Consider the following 19,785-nt stretch of genomic DNA (forward strand, 5'->3'; position numbering starts at 1 on the left):
AGATCCACCACCAGAAGTTCAAGCCGGGGCCTGCGAAAGTTTCCAGGAGGTTCCATCAGGCGGGTCCGAAGAAGCGACATGTCCGTCCAATCTGTGTGAGGGCAACCAGCAAACTGAACTGGGCAGGTCCAGCCAGGCAACGCAAAGGCCCGCCTACTTACGGGACTACGTTACCAGTTAGAATGTTCCATCCTAAAGGGGAGAGGTGTTAGATACTCGCCCCCCCCCCGCTATTGCAGCTAAACAATAGAAGTCTACACTCAGGTCCTCTGTTGCCGGCGGGAGGGACTCCTCCGGGTACCGTCCACGAGGCAGTGCCAGCGGGCGGCGCCCAGGAGTAGGGCCTTCTCTGTGATGGGCCCGACCCTCTGGAATGACCTCCCCCCGGACATCAGAACAACTACCGATCTCCGCTCCTTCCGTAAGAAGCTTAAAACCCACCTGTTTGGTCTGGCTGGCCTGGCCTAATCCCAGTTTAGTCCCTCAATTCTGCACTTTTAAATTTTTAGGGGTTGGTTTTAAGTTGATTTTTTAATTTTTATTATTCTGTACAGCTTTAGGTTTAATTTGATTTTAAGTGTATTTATTCTTTGTATATGGTTTTTAATGTGCCTGTACACCGCCCCGAGTCCCTTCGGGGAAAAGGGGCGGTCTATAAATCAAATAAAACTGAAATTGATTGGCTGAGAGGCTGGACAGCTCTCATTTAAAAAGGGGAGCTGGCCGACCATCTCCTCAGTGGATGTTTAAACGTCCTTCAATAAAGAGCTGTTATCGCTAGCCTTTTGTGTCTTCCTTTACCCGATCGAACAATAGGGTCTCCTACTTTAGCAGGGGCTGGACTAGAAGACCTCCAGGGTTCCTTCCAGCTCTATTCTAGATTTCTTTTTGTATTCTATCTCACCTATGAGAGTCACATGAATATATCATAATTTACAATGTGTATTTTTGAACGACTCCCTTAATTCATTCAAAGGTCATAAAATCGATCATGGACCCAGGGTGACTTGGTTTATGACCGACGCAATTTACAACCGATAATGCTGGGCTCATTCACGGCTGAACCTTGAGAGGCCTCCCTGTAACAGATATGAGGAGGGGACCAGGGCTTAGCCCCCTTCCTGGCTTAACAAACTAAGTTGACAAATGTTGCATGGTTTCCAAAGGCGATCACGGCCCATGGGAAAAGGCCATGTGGGATCCAGAGGTTTTCCTGAAGGCTTTGATTCAATGGTCCATCTATGTGGATAATAAGGAGAATCTTTTTGGAGGACGTTAGATCTGCCCCCAGGGGAGTGTTCAGCTCTTGGCATCTGCCCTACTCTACGTGCTTCAATTTCTGCCGGAAGACAGCGTGGAGATGTCCATCATCGATGACCGATGGTGGCCACCACCCTTCTCCATTGGCACCTGTGGCTCTGGGACCTTCTCGTGGCTTCCTCTCTCTCTAATTAAATTGTCCTGGCTTTCTCTGTTTCCAAAATCTCCCTGCTAGGTCCTGTTTCTACAACATCCCTTCGTGGTCCTTCACGATGTAAGAATTATCTTCATGCTTCCTTCCTTTCCCCAAAGATCAGCTGGAAGGGAGGTGCCCAGAGGGTCCTTGGTTGCCCCCTTCCCCTCTTTGGAAGAGCTTTATAGCTCCCACTGCCTTAAGAAAGTTTCAAACACCCTTAAAGATCCATCTCCTCCTGGGCACCCTTTTTTTTAACTATTGCCATCTGGCAGAGGGTACAGGACAATAAAAACAAGGACAAGTAGACTGAAAAAGAGCTCCCATCCCAGAGCAGTAATTATCTTGAATTCTACTGTAGAGGGCAACAGAAATGCAATATCAGGCGTTTTCAATTTCATCGTATAGAATGTATAGTTCTATACAATTATATAATTTATTTTAATGTATAATATACTGTACACTAAAGAAGGCACAACTTTGTTGTATGAGGTGCCAAGACAATAAAATAAAGGATTAAACTATTTAACTATCATAATTTGGTCTTGGAGATGCTCCGGGTGACTTTGGAGAGGAACTGGCTTCTAATGAGAGCAGGGTTGATCCGATGGCTATACAGCTGGAAGATTACATCCATGGACTCAGCTGCAGCCTGAGCCACGGAGGCTTCACGATCCTCTAGCAGATCCTGGAGACCTGGAAGGAATCCAGAAAAGAAATGATTACTGGGATCCAACCCTGATCAGGGCCAGAGCTTCTGGAGAGAAAGTCTCCGCTTCAAGCGAGGGGATTTTGAAACTCACCCAGGAAAACTTCTTCGATTTGTTTGGAAATCACCAGATCCCGTGTCATGTATTGTGCGCAGCAGCCTAGACACATGCAAAGAAAAGGTTGGTGGAGTTGGCAGAGACAGCTAAATCGACTGATTCAAGAAAGAAAACGCAGAATTCTTTTATTTCTACTTGGAAGAGGCCCTTTGGGACTTACGGGATGGTCCCAGGAATTGGATCTGTCTAGAGATGGAATGGAAAGAATTTCACACGACACGTACTTATGACGATTGCAGAGTCTTGGGGGTCACCTGATCACTTTTTGCAACCTTTAGGTGAGCAAACTCCGGAAGGAAGCCAGATTCACTTAACAACCACGTGACTCACTTAACAACCATACCGATACCCTTAAGAAAGGGGGCCGTGTGTGTGTGTGTGTGTGAGAGAGATAATGGTCAGCATGCCAGGCCTTAGGCCGCCCGCCTGCCCTGGTTTTTCCTCCCCTCCTTCCAGAGTTTGCATTTGGGGTTACCAATTAAGAGGGCAGCTGCCTCTCGGGATGAAGGATTCTGGCTCTTTAGGAATTCCACCATCTGCTCCAACATTTCAGGCAGGTTTTCCTTGCATCGATTGATCTGGGGAACACAAGGCCACAAACAAGGCAATGAACTCTGTAGCTTCCTCTTTTTTTCTTTCTAAGGTTTCTAGTCCTCATGTCCTCAACAACAATGTCTTCAATAACATATTGAATTTTATTATATTCAGTATGTTAGCCAACTGTACTATACTAAACTATATTATTATTATACTACATTTTATTATACTAAACAAAATTATTATGCTATACTGGACGTGACTGGACTAGACTGGACTATCATACAATGCAATACAATATAATATTATTACATTATATAGTATAGTGAAAAAGGAATAGAAAAAGAAAAGGGAAAGAAAGATGATAAGGAAATGGCTTCTGGTCTTATAAATGCATTTATGTTTTGCCCCCTTTACATCGTAATTTCCCTTTTCCACAAACTGCCATTTCTAATCCTCAAACCCACAAATCAGCAAGGTTTCTAGTCGTCATGGTGGCAACCATGCTGTTCCCAAGGGAACAACAACCCAAGAAGAATCCCTCTAGTCAGTTTAGTGTAGTGGTTGAGGCCTCAGGCAACAAACCAGGAGCCGGTGAGTTCTAGTCCCTCCTTTGGGATGAAAGCCCGATGGGTGACTTGGGGAGCTCTAGTCCTGCCTTAGGCATGAAAGCTGGCTGGGTGACTTTGGTCCAGTCCCTCTCTCTCAGGGCAGCCTACCTCACAGGCTTGTTGGGAAGGAAATCGGAGGAGGAGGAGGAGGGGAGGAGGAGAAGCATTGGGGACGTCCACCATCTTGAATGATTTATCAAAAGAAGGCAGGAGAGAAAGAAAATATATTTCATCCAGAAGAAAAGGAGCCAGCTGGGCTCCTACTTACCACCTCCGAGCAGATGCTGGAATACATGCTCTGGAGACTGGTGTAAATCTTGTAGTCAAACAAAGTCTCTGGAAACTCCTTCCACTTCATAAAGGAGACGCAGGAGGTCAGGGTTTTCCTGGAGACCTGGGCCGAGGGAGGAAAGGAGGCATCAGAGGAGCCGGTTCTGAGGTTATCCATCTTCGGCAGAGAAAAGCCAGACTTCTCCTTGTTCAGAGGTGGGAAAGGGGATGAGCCACCCCAAGAGGAAGCTAACGCAGGGCAAGGCCCCCCCTGAAGGCCAGAGTTCTCCACAATTCAACCCTGATTCTCTTCTATTGGTACCAGGCAAACAATCAAGCAGAAAACAACCCCCTAATCGCAGACAACCCAACAGAAAACCTGCACCCACATCAAAACGATCGGGCATTAAGCAGAGGTCAAACCCTCCCTTCCAACCTACTGATGCTGTCACCTAATTGGGTCAGGAAAGGCCTGCAAGAAAACAACCAGGTTCAGAGAGCACCAAGGACCTCACAACTTCAGGATTGTCCAGAATGCCTTCTCCAGAGGGTCGACATGATGCAACCATGTTGCCCTGAGTGAAGATGGGGGTACAGTGTGGTCTCATGGAGAAGGGAGCATGAAGAGAGCAGGAGCTTAGTTGACCCCGCCCTTCAACTCACCTCTTGGGTCCAACGATTAGCCAACTGGATGACGAGAGGAATCAGGCTGCGCAGGATGGATTTGGTCAGATTCCGCTCTGTCTCCCTGACCCCTTTTAAGACCAGGCCAAAAAGGGTGATGGAGGTGTTGCGCAACTCGGTGTCCTCCTACGAAGGAAGAGAAACGGGTCAGTCCCTCCAATAGCATTCAGGAAGTGGGAGGCATTGTGAGAACCTAGAAGAACAAACTGCAACACACACAACAGTCAGCTGAGCAAAAACTGAGAGTAGAAATTTCGGATGAGAAAACATCTCAAATTTGATTCTTCTTTGTTTCCTGAAATAGAAAGGCAGGGAGGGATCCACTAAACCTACAATAAAAGCCTTCATCACCTCCATCCTCTTCATCTGATCTGCCTCAGTTTCCCACTCACAAGACAAAGGAAGAGGAGTCTGGCAACTGTTTCTCTAGACAAGGCCATGGGGATGGTTAGCCATGGGTGTAAAAGGCTTGCAGACCAACCTCTATGGTGTGATCGAGGGAGCTGTTTTCCCATCTTAGCAGCCTTCAGATGTGGGGACTTCAACCTCTGGAGTTCTCAGGCCAGCAGAGTTGAGATCCACACACCTTAAAGAGTCTGAGATCAAGCAACACCAATCTCGATTTTTAATAAATACGGAGAGTGATTGATAGTGGCTTGGTGAAGCTGAAGAGAGTGGGAACCTTCTCCAGCTCTCTGGAAGGGCTCAAGGATCATCTTCAAGCTCACACACTCTTTTAGATGAGAACAGCACAGTTATTGCTGAACTATTTCTAAGCCTTTTTGATAAAATTGGAATTCTGCAGATGGTACCCAGGCCATCTTTATGGGAGAAAAAGAGAGAGGGAGGGAGGGAGGGAGAGGAAGAGAGAGGGGGGTGGATTAGTTTGTCGTGATTTGGTTGACGTACATCAGCAAAATACTTCCCCAGGACCGGAATAAGTTTGACAGCTTTCCATCCATAGGTTTGAACTTTCAGATCCCGGAATAGGAACTGAAGAGTCCGTAAGGATTCCTTTGCCACACTTTTTTCTGGGTGACAAGCACAGTTGACCACAGGGACTAGCACCGGCTCTAACATCGAATTCTGGAGGAAGGAGGGAAAAAAGGGAGCAATTAAACATGGTCCCTGGAGTTCTCTGAATCTACGAATGACAAACACAGAGAAGCACCCAGAACCTAGAATCACAGGGTTGAAAAGGAACTTGGAGGTCATCTAGTCCAACCCCCTGCTCAAGCAGAGACCTTATACCGTTTCAGACCAGTGGTTGTTCAGTCTCTTCTTGAAAGCCTTCAGTGTTGGAGCACCCACAACCTCTGGAGGGAAGTCGTTCCACTGGTGAATTGTCCTCATTGTCAGGGAATTTCTCCTTAGTTCCAGTTTGCTTCTCTCCTTCATTAGTTCCCATCCATTGCTTCTTGTTCTCCTTTCAGGGGCTTTGGGGAATCAGTTGCCCTCCCTTTTTTTGTGGAAGCACTTCAAATATTAAAAGTCTCATCTCATCCCAGCCCCACTTTTTCTTGTTAGACTAAAACTACCTAGTTCCCCAATTCTTCCTCCTATGCTTTGCCTCCGCTCCACACTTCAGCTTTCAGAGTTAAACCTACCATCATGTGCCCCATTTCAAGCACATAAACATGTGCACTTGGAACATACAACACGGCATAGCAGAGTCAGAAGGGACCTTGGAGGTCTTCTAGTCCAACCCCTGCTCGAGCAGGAGATTCTATACCATGAATGGTTTTCCAATCTCTTTTGGAAAACCCACACGTTCTGGAGATAAGTCCTTCCATTGGTTGATTGCTCTCACCGTTAGGAAAATTTCTCCTTAATTCCAGGCTGATTCTCTCCTTGGTTAGTTTCCAACCATTCTTTCTCCTCTTTCTTTCTTTTGACCACCTGGTCTTTGTAGGAGCCCCTCAAATATTGGAACAGGTGCCATCCTGTCTCCCCTAGTCCTTCTTTTCATTAGACTAGGCATTCCCAGTTCCTGTAAGCGTTCTTCGTATGCTCTTGGGTTGCAATGATAAGAAAACTGGATGAGATGTATAAATGGAGAAAACCATAACACCCAGCATCCCAGGTGGAGGTTCCCCGTGATCTCCAATCCTGCAAGGGAAGATCTTGGGGAAATAGCTGGGCGTGAGGAAGCTGGATGATTGTTAGGTCAGCTCAGGGGCTTCCTCATCCCAGGGGTTTGATGCAAAACACTCCATCACTGGAGGTTTTTAAGAAGAGAGTAGACAGTCACTTATCTGAATTAGCTTAGGTTCTCCTGCTTGAGCAGAAGGCTGGACTAGAAGACCGCCAAGGTCTCTACTACTAGGAAAACCAGTAGTAATGGTTGTCCAGTCTCTTCTTGAAAGCCTCCAATGTTGGAGCACCCACAACCTCTGGAGGCAAGTCGTTCAACTGGTTAATTGTTCTCAGTGTCGGGAAATTTCTCCGTAGGTCTAGGTTGCTTCTCTCGATTAGTTTCCAACCGTTGCTTCTTGTTCTGCTTTAGATGTCCTCCAAGAGGATCTGTCTCCAAATTGATCCTTCAGATCTTCCAGGGATGCCCCCATCTTTGTAGCTGAGGGCATCCTCTTTCTGGTGGTTGTCTTCTTCTCCTCCTTCTACCCTTCCTAGCCTTGTAGACTTCCCAGAGAGGTCACACCTGCTGCTCCCTTGAAAGTCCCTCACTTCCTGCCCCCCATCTCTTACCTCCAAGGGGTGCTGGAGAAGATACCCCAGACCACGAATAGCAAATATTTGGATGAGGGGATATGGCTGAGCCATCCAGGCTTGGAGGACATCAAGGATGTCCTTTATGATGAAGTATTCTCCGAACTCCGGGTGATAGAGAAGCTGGGGAAGAAGAGTGGAGAGACGAAGCATTAGCAAAACAAAGGAAGGGAACTTTCCTCAGAGCCTCTATGAAGAGATGCCACATTCAACCATTACGGGGAGAGGAAAAGACAGTCCTCGTTTAGTGACTGCGGAAAGTCACCATGGCACTGACAAAAGGGACAATTCCATTTTTCAGACTTATGACCATTGATCACGGTCACCTGACCAAAAATTGGATATTTGAGGGTCCGTATTTATGACAGTTGCAGTGTTTAGAAGTTACGTGATCCATTTTGTGACCATCTGATAAGCCAAGTAATATGTCGAGGACTACAGTATCGCAAAAGGTAGTGCAAATGATAGTTGTAAGAATACAAAACTGCCTATACTGCAAAGAGGAAAAGGAATTTGGGGTCATTGAGTCTTCCTCCCTCCCTCCCTCCTTCTCTCCCTCCCTCCCTGCCTCTTTCTCTCTCTCCCATTCCACCGATTAACAGAATAAGAGGAGACCTTGGAGGTCTTCTAGTCCAACCCCTTGAGACCATCTACTATGTCAGATAAATGGCTCTCCAGTCTCTTCTTCAAGGCCTCCAGTGATGGAGCCCCCACAACTTCAAGTTCCTAACCATAAAGTCCTCGTGAACCCTGTGCAACGTTCCTGGAGATCCACAATGTTGTGGTGCATCACAATGTCTCCTCACCTCTGAGAAGAACACCATGCCTATTGTCTTCTCCCTTAAATCGGGATGGTGCAGGTAGTTGTTGGCCTGTCTGAACATCACCTTCAGCTCCACTTTAGAGTAGTTGAAGAGTTTCCTAAAGGCATAAAGGACACTACAATTTATTCAAAGTTAGTTTAATAAAGGGGGAGTTAAAGCACAAGAATAGTAACATGTTAAAATTAGTTAGCTTATGTTAGCGTATGGTTGTTAAATGTTTACACCCTGTACTTTGCTCTGGAAGGGCGGGGAGAGGGAAGGGGTGATAGTTGTAGAATTTATTAAAAATTTTAATTAAAAAAAAAAGTTTCCTAAAGATCAAATAGGGAGAAATCAGACAAGATCTGCTGGTGAGTGAGGAGAAAATCACCAAGCTAGAGAAAAGGTTATCTGAATTATGGATAAATGAATTACTCAATGAATTAGTCCATTTAGATAATGTCTCACCCTCCCTCTCTTTCTCTGTCTTTCTCTCCCTCTCCTTCCCCCCTCCCTCTCCATCTCATTCTCTCTCTCCTTTTATGTCTCCCTCTTACACTTCCTCTCTTTCTCTCCTCCTCCTCCATCTCTTCTCCCTCCCTCTCTTTCCCTCTCCCTACCCTCTCCCTCCCTCTTCCCCCTCTCCCTCACTTTCTCTCTCTCTGCCTCTTCCTCCTCCTCTCCCTCTGCCCTCCCCTCCCCTCTATCACCCTCCCTCTTCCCATCTCTCTCTCTCTTCCTCCCCTCTTCCCTCCCTCTTCCCCCTCTCCCTCACTTTCTCTCACTCTGCCCCTTCTTCTTCCTCCTCTCTCTCTGCCTTCTCCTCCCTCTCTCACCCACTGACACTTGTAGCCAAGCTCTTTGGACTTTGAAGTTCTTACCGGACCAGGTGGAAAATGGCCTCAAACAGACTATCTGGGCTCAAGAGCATCTCCCAGCATCCCACCATCCCCAAATCTTTGTACTCCTCTTCGTATCCAGCAGACACGATGAGGTTTTTGATCGCCTGCACTGCCGTGCTAAATCAAAGAAAGGGAGAAGAGTTGGTGCCAATCCTTCGGCCGATGCCCCCTGCAAAGGCCAGGCTTACCCTGATGCCAACCGGCCTCCCGCCGCCCTTCAGGAGAGCTCCAGGTTTCACTTGGCGGCTTATGCAACAACCACAAAACACAACAGCAAATCAGCCTCCCTTTATTTCTTCCCCCTCCAGTGATATCCTGTAGGATCCAGATTGGGCCCAGGAGATTCCTTACCCCAAATGGTCGATCTGTTCTGAAAGGTCTGTGACTCTGCTGGACCTCCTGGCCCCACTCTTGCTGGCTCCCAGGAGGAAGTACAGCTGTGTGACCAGGGCGAGGAGCAGGTTGGAGAATTTGTTGTGGAGAAGCTCAGCAGCGTTCGGGAGGGACAGGAGGAAACAGAGAGCGTTGGTGGCCTAGAAACGGGATGAAAGAACCGTCACCTTGGGCTCCCCAGGTTACTTAGATTCATCACCTTCTTCTTCCTCTTCTTCTAATGTTCCCAGAAACACTTGCAGGGTGGAGTCTGGCCAACTGAATGGAGCTGGGGGTTTACTGGCCAGATGCCCTTCCTGTTGCCAATGAGGAGTTTTGTTCGGCAGATATATTCTCATTGTGCTCAGGGAGAGAAACATCTGCCTCCACTTAAAGGAGGGGGGCTTACGCCAAATGATGCTCCAATTTCAGCCCCCGGCCGCTTGCCCACTGCCTCCCTACCCCCTCCCCTCAGGCGTGGAGGGCTTACCGCAATGGGCATGAGGGACTTGCTGTTCCTCCTTGTGAGGGCGTCGGTGCTGGGGTCTTGGTCCTGCAGCCTTTTCAAGAGGGGCTTCATGATCTTGAGGTTGGCATACTGGTCCACAGCCAGCGCCCCCCAAACCTCCCTGGCGCTTCTGCGGAGGGGGAGAAACAGATGGGGTGGAAAACAGATCCTTTCCCCATTTCAGAAGAGACGGCCAGTCCAGATAGATGAACTCCCAATGGAAGGAAGGATTGGAAAACTGATGGCCAAATAAATGGCTCTCATCCCCCAAAAATATCTCTGTATACACAGGTAGTTCTTGGCCTACGACCGTTTGTCAAGCAGCCATTCAAAGGAACAATGAAATTGAAAAAAGCGACTTATTCCCAGTTTTCACACTTTCCAGCATCCTCGGGATCATCTGACCAAAATTCAGACTCCTGGACAACTGGTTCAGATTTACGACCATCCCAAAGTCAAGCGATCACATTTTGCGAACTTCTAACAAGCACATTCAATGGGGAAGCCAGATTCACTTAATCTTTCTCGCTTGACAACTGCAGTGACTCACTTAACATGTGACAAGAAAAGTCGTAAAATATCTTTCAAAGTTCATTCCTATCTCGACCCTCATCTGATGTGACCTCCCCACTAGAAGATTTCATCTGTGACACACCCATGGCCCATCAGGACTTCCATCAGAAGACCCTCACCTGACACGACCTTTACTGACCTCCACATCACAAGACCCATCACAAGATCCCCACCTCACATGACCCTCAATCTGAGATGACCTCCCCATCACAAGACCCTCACTTGATATGACCCTCACCTGACATGACCCCCACATCACAAGACCCATCACAAGATCCCCCACCTCACATGACCCTCAATCTGAGATGACCTCCCCCTTAACAAGACCCTCACTTGATAAGATCCACACCTGACATCACCTCTCCATATCAAGTCCCTCACTTGATATGACCCTCACCTGACATGACCTCCACATCACAAGACCCATCACAAGATCCCCACCTCACATGACACTCAATCTGAGGTGACCTCCCCATCACACGACCTTCTGACGACACCAAGCCCTTACAAGCAGAAGATCACCAGCACTGGCATTCCTTAAACTCCACTGAAGACATTACCTTGCCTGGTAACAAAACATTTGGAAACCAACGCAGAAGCTCAGAGAACCAACCTCCACCCTCTTCTTCCATCTGAGCTACAGGGATTCGCCCCATCAGAAAGGAACTTCTTCTTGAAGTTCTTCTTACCCATCACAGCCAATGGAGGATTCCAGCAATATGTCCACAACTGGGTTGACCCTCTTGGATGCCAGGTGACATACGGCTTTGAGGGTCAGGGCTTTCGTTGCTGGGTGGGCAATATTCGGGAGACGCTGGTAAATCTCCCTCAAGATCTTAGGTAGCTATGGCAAAAGAGAGATTGGAGGGATGAGATCCAGTGCTGGTCTCCATTGGAGATGCAGTAGAGACGATAACTCCCACCCATTGGGGGAAATAAATTGGCCCCCACAATGTCTCAATGTTTGCCCTACATTTTTGAAAGGACTCCTGATTTGTCCAGCTGCCTGTGATATTTTATTGGTTTATTTTAGGAGATTTATATTGCCGACTATTCGCATATGGCGACTCAAGGCGGATGACAAAGATGTAAAAACATCTGGAGCCTTAAACACTGGCACACTGGCTCACCAAATGTTATTTTTCATGAAACCAATATGGCTCCTTTGTTTTGCCCTTACCTTCTTCTGGGAGGTTTGGATAGCTCAGTGGTCTCCCATCCAGCCCTAGCCTTCTTAAAACCAGCAGAAGTGTCATCACTGAGCCAACAAGGTCTCAGCCATTCTCGTCTTTGCTTTTTAAAAAATCTCCTACATCCCTTTTGCTCAAAGCCCTGCAATTTTCTTACCTCCTCCAGATCCATGCCACACTCCTCCAGGATGGAGTTGAGGAGCTGCCCCGCAGACTGGGATATGTTCTTGTCCATGTGTGTCAAGGCCTCCAGGGCGTCCAGGATCAGCTGCATTAGCTGCAATGGGCTGAGGTGCTCCACAAAGGCCTATCGGAGAGAAGGAAAGGAGACCATGCAGAAATGCCTCAGGGCTTTGACTCCCTTCTCTTGAGACTTTGACCCAGATTGGGGGACAGCACACCATGTAGAGAGGCAGGCCTTATTCCATGTCCTCCATCAGGTGGGATTTAGATGGGGGTCAAGAAAGCCAACATGGCAGCTGCCCTTTCTTCCTCAAGGGCATTGGAGAGGAGGGGTACCCAAAGCCCAACCTTGGGAGGATGCTGTCCCCACTGTGAGATTGACTCCTTTGAGGGTCTCCAGGTCAGGAGGAGGAGCAAAAGGAAGACAGGCCAAAGGCTGATCCAAAACATACCTTCACCATTTTGGAGATGTTGTTGTAGAAGATCCCAGTACCCGAAACAAAGAAATCCTCCCGCAACCAATGTACAATATTCCCCTTTTTATTTTTCTGTCTCTTGTCCATTTCTTTCGCTTTGGAGGGAGGGGAAAAAAGCCACAAGGTCAGATTTTGGCCTTCAGAACTTGGGAAGTTCCTTCATCTGACTGCCTGTTTAGTCGTTGCAACAGAAGAGAAGATCTGGAGCTCAGGGTCGGCCTGAGGGGTCCCTGGTGCTCTTTGCGCTGGGGGGGGTGTCCTCTTGCAGGCATTTCATTGCCCAAGTAGGGATGTTGGCCATCAATACTTATAGAAGCACAGAGAAAAGATCCCTCCCTTCAAGTACTGATCACCTTACCTAGTTGGGTCATGAAATGTCAAGAAGAAAACCACCAAGCTCAGAGAGCACCAAGGACCCCAAAGTCCTTCTCCTTCTCCTCCTCTAACTCCTTCCCCTCTCTCCCTCTCTGTTCCTTACTTTCTCACTACCTCCTCTTCCCTTCCCCCTCATCTTCCTCCCCCCACTCTCTCCTCCTCCTCCCCTTTCCTCATCTTCCTCTCCCTTCCCTCCCTTCTCATCGCCTCCTCCACTAGCTGCTCCTCTTCCTCCTCCTTCTCCCCCTGTCTTCCTCTCCTCTCTCCTCCTTGCTCCCTGCCCCTCTCTTCATCGCTCCTTCTCTCTCCTCCTCCTCCTCCTCCTTCCTAGCTGACTCACTTAACGTGAGAATCTCCGTCTTAAAAGGACCCATGGCCCACTTGCTGCTCCTCTTCCTCCTGTTTCTCCTGTTTCTCCTGCTTCTCCTCCCTGTCTCCCTTTCTCCCTCTCCTCCTCCTCCTTCCTCCTTCTCTCTCTCTCTTCATCGCTCCTTCTCTCTCTCTCCTATCACCTCCTCCTCCTCCTCCTCCTTCCTAGCTGACTCACTTAACGTGAGAATCTCCGTCTTAAAAGGACCCATGGCCCACTTGCTGCTCCTCTTCCTCCTGTTTCTCCTGTTTCTCCTGCTTCTCCTCCCTGTCTCCCTTTCTCCCTCTCCTCCTCCTCCTTCCTCCTTCTCTCTCTCTCTTCATCGCTCCTTCTCTCTCTCTCCTATCACCTCCTCCTCCTCCTTCCTAGCTGACTCACTTAACGTGAGAATCTCCGTCTTAAAAGGACCCATGGCCCACTTGCTGCTCTTCTTCCTCCTGTTTCTCCTGTTTCTCCTGCTTCTCCTCCCTGTCTCCCTTTCTCCCTCTCCTCCTCCTCCTTGCTCCTTCTCTCTCTCTCTCTTCATCGCTCCTTCTCTCTCTCTCCTATCACCTCCTCCTCCTCCTCCTCCTCCTCCCTAGCTGACTCACTTAACGTGAGAATCTCCTTCTTAAAAGGACCCCTGGCCCCGAGAAGTGCCAATATCAACTGCCAATTCCAGGCATCTCTGCCAAGCCAAACGATCAGTTTCTTAGCCACGCCACAGACTATGCCACCCAATACTCTCCTGGGCAGGGGGCATCCCTGGTCCTCTTGTAGCAAGTCAGACCTTGGAGTACAAAGTTCTCACCCATTTTGCTCATGATGAGGTGGTGCAGGTGGTAGGCAGCCTCTGCGGACGTCTGGCCAACAACTGGGCTGGTGTCACCAATGTGCAAGGCCAGCAAAGCCACCAGTTGTCCCAGCAAAGAAAAGTCAGCTGTGGTCTAAGGAAGGGAAAAGGAGGGGAAAAAGGAGAAGCGGAGGGGGCTCATGAAGCTTTCAGCCGGCTAAAATTAGGGAATAAGAACCAAAGAACCTCAGAATCTTAGATACACAGAATGTTAGCATCATAGAATCATAGAATTAACAAATATTTGAATCTTAAAATCTTTGAATCACAGAACCTGAGAATTAAGAACTTCAGAATCTTTGAATCACAGAACCTTAGAATTACAGAATCATAGAATCACAGCATGACAGAACCGCAGTTGCTGGAAGGGACCGTGGAGGGCTTCTCCTCCAACCCTCTGCTCAAGCAGGGCTCCTTGTATCCTCCTGGTCACATCCCAAAGGTGCTTTTCCCAAAAGGCAGCTGGACTTTCTTGGAGTTTTTCCTTTCTTTGAAAACATTTCACTTCTCATCCCAAAGGGAGACTTACGTCGAAACCAACGTTGTCCGAAACGAACTTGAGGAGGTGCTTGGTGCTCTTGAGGGCCCTCTCTCTCTCGTGGCTCTTGGGAGAGTCGATCCAGGGATTTGTGTGCTGCCAGGGGAAACGAAAGAGAAGGAGGAAAGGAGGAATGGGTCATTCCCAGTTGGAAGAGCCACAGACTCCACAGGGGGACAGAAGGGCCAAATCCAGCCTGAACATCTGGCTGACCGTCTGACCCACCCCAAGAAAGGATCTCTCTTTACCGTCAGGATCTCCTGCAGGGCATCCAAATTGGGAGCTTCGGACAGCAATCCGGTCAGCATGTTGTTGCAGGCGGTGGCCGTCTGCTGATAGAAATCCTAAAAGAAGGAGAAAATGTCAGAAGGAAGGAGGGGCGTCAAGGAAGAAACGGCACCTGAAAGAGGCAGAAATCCAGGGGTGGGGAACTGATGGCCCTTTTTCTGACTGGGGCACTGCAGCTCCCAACCTTCCTGAGCCAGCCATGGAATTCTGGGAGTTGAAGGCCAGAGGTCTGCAGTAAATGGAGTGGCCGACATTGCAGGGCTGGTTTTTCTTCCAGAGGGGGAAGAAATGGTTTATCTGCTGAACTTGAGGAACAAAAGAACTTCCTTCCTGTTTGAGTTCAGAACAGAATGACTAAAAAGTTGAATGTCTACCTTAACAGTTCTGGGAGATTCAAATACAGGCAGTCCTCATCTTATGACCACAATTGAGCCCAAAATTTCCATCGCTAAGGGAGACATTAGTGAAGTGAATTTTGCCCTTGTTTTACGACCTTTCTTGCCACAGTGGTTAAGTGAATCATTTTGGTTGTTAAGTTGGTCACACAGTTGTTAAGTGAATCCAGCTTCCCTATTGACTGGTCGGAAGGTCACAGAAGGAGGGTCATGTGACCCCAGAATGCTGCAACCGTCATAAATCTGAACCCGTTGCAGAAAAAAAGGGGCTGACGTCACAACGGCTCAACATGCGATCTTGGTGCTCCGAGATTGCAGTCCATATTTCTGCCGCTGGACAGTCCTTTCGGACCTAAACTGTCCCACAGAGATGGTGATTGAGAAGGGCACTTCCTGCTGATCTCAGGGACACCGCAAAGTCCCTGAAAGATCCAGGAATAGCCTTTATTTCTGTTGACAGAAATGCAGCTAATGAAGCTGTTGAAGTTGGGACAGCTCCGGAATAGGAACAAAGCGAAAAGAGAAAGTGTGTTGAATTGGTGAGGAAATTTTATTATTAGAAAAAGAGACTACCCCTCCCCCCAAAAAATTAAGTTAAATTAAAATTGAAGATAGAAGACTAAGCGGCGAAATTAATCTACATTAAACTTAGTGTGTTATCCTGTTTTTTTCATGGATGGAATTTTTGCAAAGGCTCCCTATTTTTTAAACTGAATGGATTATTATTTTTTCTTTTTTTACTTTTCTTTACACCTATGGATTAAAAATTTCCTTCTTTTTTTATAATGCTTCTTTGGATTGATTGGATTGTTTTTTATCTCCATTTATGGGTTTTTTCCTTTCTGAAGCTTGGAATATAAAGAAGATAATAAGAAGGATTATAAAGAGGGTTGCAACCACAGGAGGAAAAGCATTTACACTGCCACTTAGAGGCTGGAGGGTGGATACATTGTTTTTCGTCTTTCTCTTTGATCACTTGAGATTCAAGGTTTTTCCAGTTTGTTTGGACAACCATTAAATGGACAACTATTTAAATATGAGCCAGCAGTGTGCAGCAGCTGCCAAAAAAGCCAACACAGTTCTAGGCTGCATCAACAGAGGGATAGAATCAAGATCACGTGAAGTGTTAATACCACTTTATAATGCTTTGGTAAGGCCACACTTGGAATACTGCATTCAATTTTGGTCGCCACGATGTAGAAAAAATGTGGAGACTCTAGAAAGAGTGCAGAGAAGAGCAACAAAGATGATTAGGGGACTGGAGACTAAAACATATGAAGAACGGTTGCAGGAACTGGGTATGTCTAGCTTAAGAGAAAGAAGGACTAGGGGAGACAAGATAGCAGTGTTCTCAGAGGTTGCCACAAAGAAGAGGGAGTCAAACTATTCTCCAAGGCACCTGAGGGTAGAACAAGAAGCAATGGGTGGAAACTAATCAAGGAGAGAAGCAACTTAGAACTGAGGAGAAACTTCCTGACAGTTAGAACAATTAATCAGTGGAACAGCTTGCCTCCAGAAGTTGTGAATGCCCCAACACTGGAAGTCTTTAAGAAGATGTTGGATCGCCAATTGTCTGAAACGGTATAGGGTTTCCTGCCAAGGCAGGGGGTTGAACTAGAAGACCTCCAAGGTCCCTTCCAACTCTGCTATTGTATTGTATTGTTTGCTGAGAGTGATAGTAGGAAGAGCACAAGTTGTTTATACAGGTGCTTTTTGGGAGTTCCATCACTAGCTATTGGAGGGAAGACAACATTTTGACTTGAAAGATAATAAATGAACCTGTTTGAAGTTTATTAAAATAGCCTTGAATCCTATAGTAGCAGTGCCTGCAAAATTGGAAGACTGGCGCAGCAGGAAAAAGAAACTGTAACATTGCAAATGATTATGTTTGAAATTCAAAATCTATTAGTTGTGACAGAGAGAATTGAAAAGAGATTGGAGAATATGGAATATAAAACAGAAAAATCTGATGGAGAAACTGAGGATGTTTATCAAATGAAGAATGTGGAGGACAGAGTTCAAAAGATGGAAGAAAAAAATGAGCAAAGAGATAAGAAAACTGTGGATACTGACAACAAAGTGAGCGTGGTTGGTAATGGCAAGAGTGGAATATGGAAAGGGGAGATAGATCGATTGGAACTCTACCCCAGACTTCAAAGCACAGAAGAAGAAAAGAGAGAAAAATTAACGGAGATACGAAGAGAAATCTTGACAGCAGCACCATTGATAACCAAAGATAGGCTGATGAAAAGATCAGATGCTGGGTTTCAAGCTTTTATGAGATACGAAAGGAAAACATGTTGCGAAGAGAAGCTCATACAAGATTTATTAAGAAAGTAACTAGAATATTAATGCTACATATAATAATTATAATATAATAAATACAATGTATAATAAAAACTAAGCTAAATTTAGTTTACTAGTAGTATGGATATGTATGTATAAAATATTATGTATTTTATACATAAAATGAAGCAACAATAGCTATAGTTAAATAATGATTAATAATGATAACAATACATATAGATATATTAGTTTGATAATATGAAATTTTATATAAACAACAAATGGAGAATATGAGAGGAGGTTTAAAAGCTTTATCTAGAATATGCTATAAAGATGTATTGGGATTGGATGATTTAATAGAATGTTATCATATAATCTTATTCTAGATTTTGAATATTATATATAAAAGGACTTAAAAACAATTACAGTCAAATTAAGGTTGAGATATAATAAACGTGATATACATGAATATAGGTGAATTTAAAATATGCGATTTGATATGAAAAGCTGGTGATGACTATGGAAGAGATGCCTGGAAGAACTGTAACCAACTGACACACTTTCTACAATTTGTAATGCAAGATGGCTTTTTTATTTTTATGTTTATTTGTCTTTGTTCAAAAATAAATAAAAATTGTTTCAAAAAAATCTGTATCAGTTGCTAACCATTTGAATTCTGAGGGTTATCTGAGACTAGCTAGGAATCATAGCTTGTGCCTGCAGACCATGGTTGCTCTGCCCCACCATGGCCCTTCTTTTGTTGGGGGGCAAAGGTGGGAGGTGGGAATTGAGAAGATCCTTCAAACAGAAGATAAAAGAGAAGTGGAGGAAGAGAGAAAAGATGGGGAGGAAAACCCCCTGGAGATGTTTAGGGCTTCAAAATAGGGAGTCCTGGGATCCAGAAACATAGAACGAGAAGGGGAAGCAGACTTTCAAGACCAAAGAGGAAGGGACTGGCCAAGGGGACCTTTGGCTCGAGGGATGGATCCAGGGCTGTTGAGGAGATCGGGAATCCTGTTCACTGCATCCTTGTTTCCAGGTGGATCCCCTATTGCTTTGCTCCATCTAGACTGCTCACCTGAGATTGAGGTGAATAGGTGTGGCTATCTATTTTAATTTTGGACACCTTGATAGCTGGCAACGATAACACCTTCCGGATGCTTTGTTTGACCACTTTAGACCTCACTTCGGAATTCAAGGGGGGCTTCATACGGCTGATGAAAGAGAAGAAAAGAGGAGGAGGAGAGTGAGGAGATTCTAGACTCAGAGGGCTAAAAGGGACCTTGGAGATCTTCTACTCCAACCCTTGCTTGATAGTCCTTAAGCCAACCCAGTCATATGGTTGTTCTCTCTTTTCTTGAAAACCTCGAGTGATGGAGAGAACACAACTTCTGGAGGCAATCCCTTCCACTTCCACTGATTGATTGTTCTCAATGTAAGGAAATGTCTCCTGGATATATATATATATATCTCACTCTCACTCTCACTCTCTCTCTCACTCTCACTCTCACTCTCACTCTCACTCTCACTCACTCACTCACTCACTCTCACTGTCTCTCACTCTCTCTCTCTCTCTCCCTCACACACACACACCCTCCCTCCCTCTCTCACTCTCTCCCTCTCCCTCTCCATCCATCTATCCATCCATCCCACCCCAGCCCTGATGTGCCCCTCAATGAAATGGAGTTTGAACTCCTGCTCTCCTGGATCTATCTATCTATCTATCTATCTATCTATCTATCTATCTATCTATCTATCTATCATCTATCTATCTATCTATCTATCTATCTATCTATCTATCTATTATCCCTCCCTCCCTCCCTCCCTCTCTCTTTTTCTCCATCCATCTATCCATCCATCCCACCCCAGCCCTGATGTGTCCCTCAATGAAATGGGGTTTGACCCCCCCTGCTCTAGAGCACGTTGACTTGCCACGGAAATCCCATCACTTGGTCCAACTCCGAGTTCCTCCCCAGCTGGTGGGAAGATAAGGGTGGGGCAGGTACGTACCTTATGCAGGTAATGGTGACGATGGCTTGATGGAGAATTATGACAGACAAGGGTCTTTCAGGCTCATCTTCAATGACTTCCTGAAAGGAGAAGGAAAGACATGTAAGGAAGCTCCTGAGATGTGGCCACCATCCAGCTGCCACTACTCCCATCCCTACGCCTTTCCTGGTTACACGGGAAGTCCTCAACTTACAACTGCTCACTTAGCCACCATTTAAAGTTCTGAGAGGCTCTTCTTCCTCAGCGATCAGAGGATCATGTTTTGGTTGCTTGGCAACCAACCTGCATTGATGGCAGTTTGCAGTGTCCCCTGACCATGGTTTAAGTCAGGGATGGGTAACTAGGGCCTCACTACGACCTGTGAACTTCAACTCCCAGAATCCCTGAAGGCTGGAGAGTTCTGGGAGTTGAATCCACCATTCTTAAAGTTATACAATTCTGCCCTCTTCCATTCTGGACATTGGCTGTGTCGTTTCTTCTAGAAAGTCTCAATGCCTTTTTTTCTTCTTTCTTCTCCTAATTTCCCATTTCTATTGGTCGTTCTACTTTATATATTAAATATCTGTCTATCTGTC

General features: G+C 46.3%; 1 long non-coding RNA gene across 1 annotated transcript; it reads right to left on the bottom strand.

Annotated features, from left to right (window-relative positions):
- Positions 1-1,937: 1,937 nt before the first annotated feature.
- Positions 1,938-3,761, bottom strand: LOC309399494. Its single transcript, XR_014176534.1, has 3 exons — positions 3,697-3,761; positions 2,257-2,322; positions 1,938-2,149 (listed from the first exon to the last, which is right to left on the bottom strand). It is a non-coding gene; the product is annotated as an uncharacterized lncRNA (long non-coding RNA).
- Between the last annotated feature and the right edge of the window lie 16,024 nt (positions 3,762-19,785).

The sequence above is a fragment of the Natrix helvetica genome (assembly GCF_964273705.1).
Source record: "Natrix helvetica genome assembly, chromosome: 15".
Lineage (NCBI taxonomy): Eukaryota > Metazoa > Chordata > Lepidosauria > Squamata > Natricidae > Natrix > Natrix helvetica.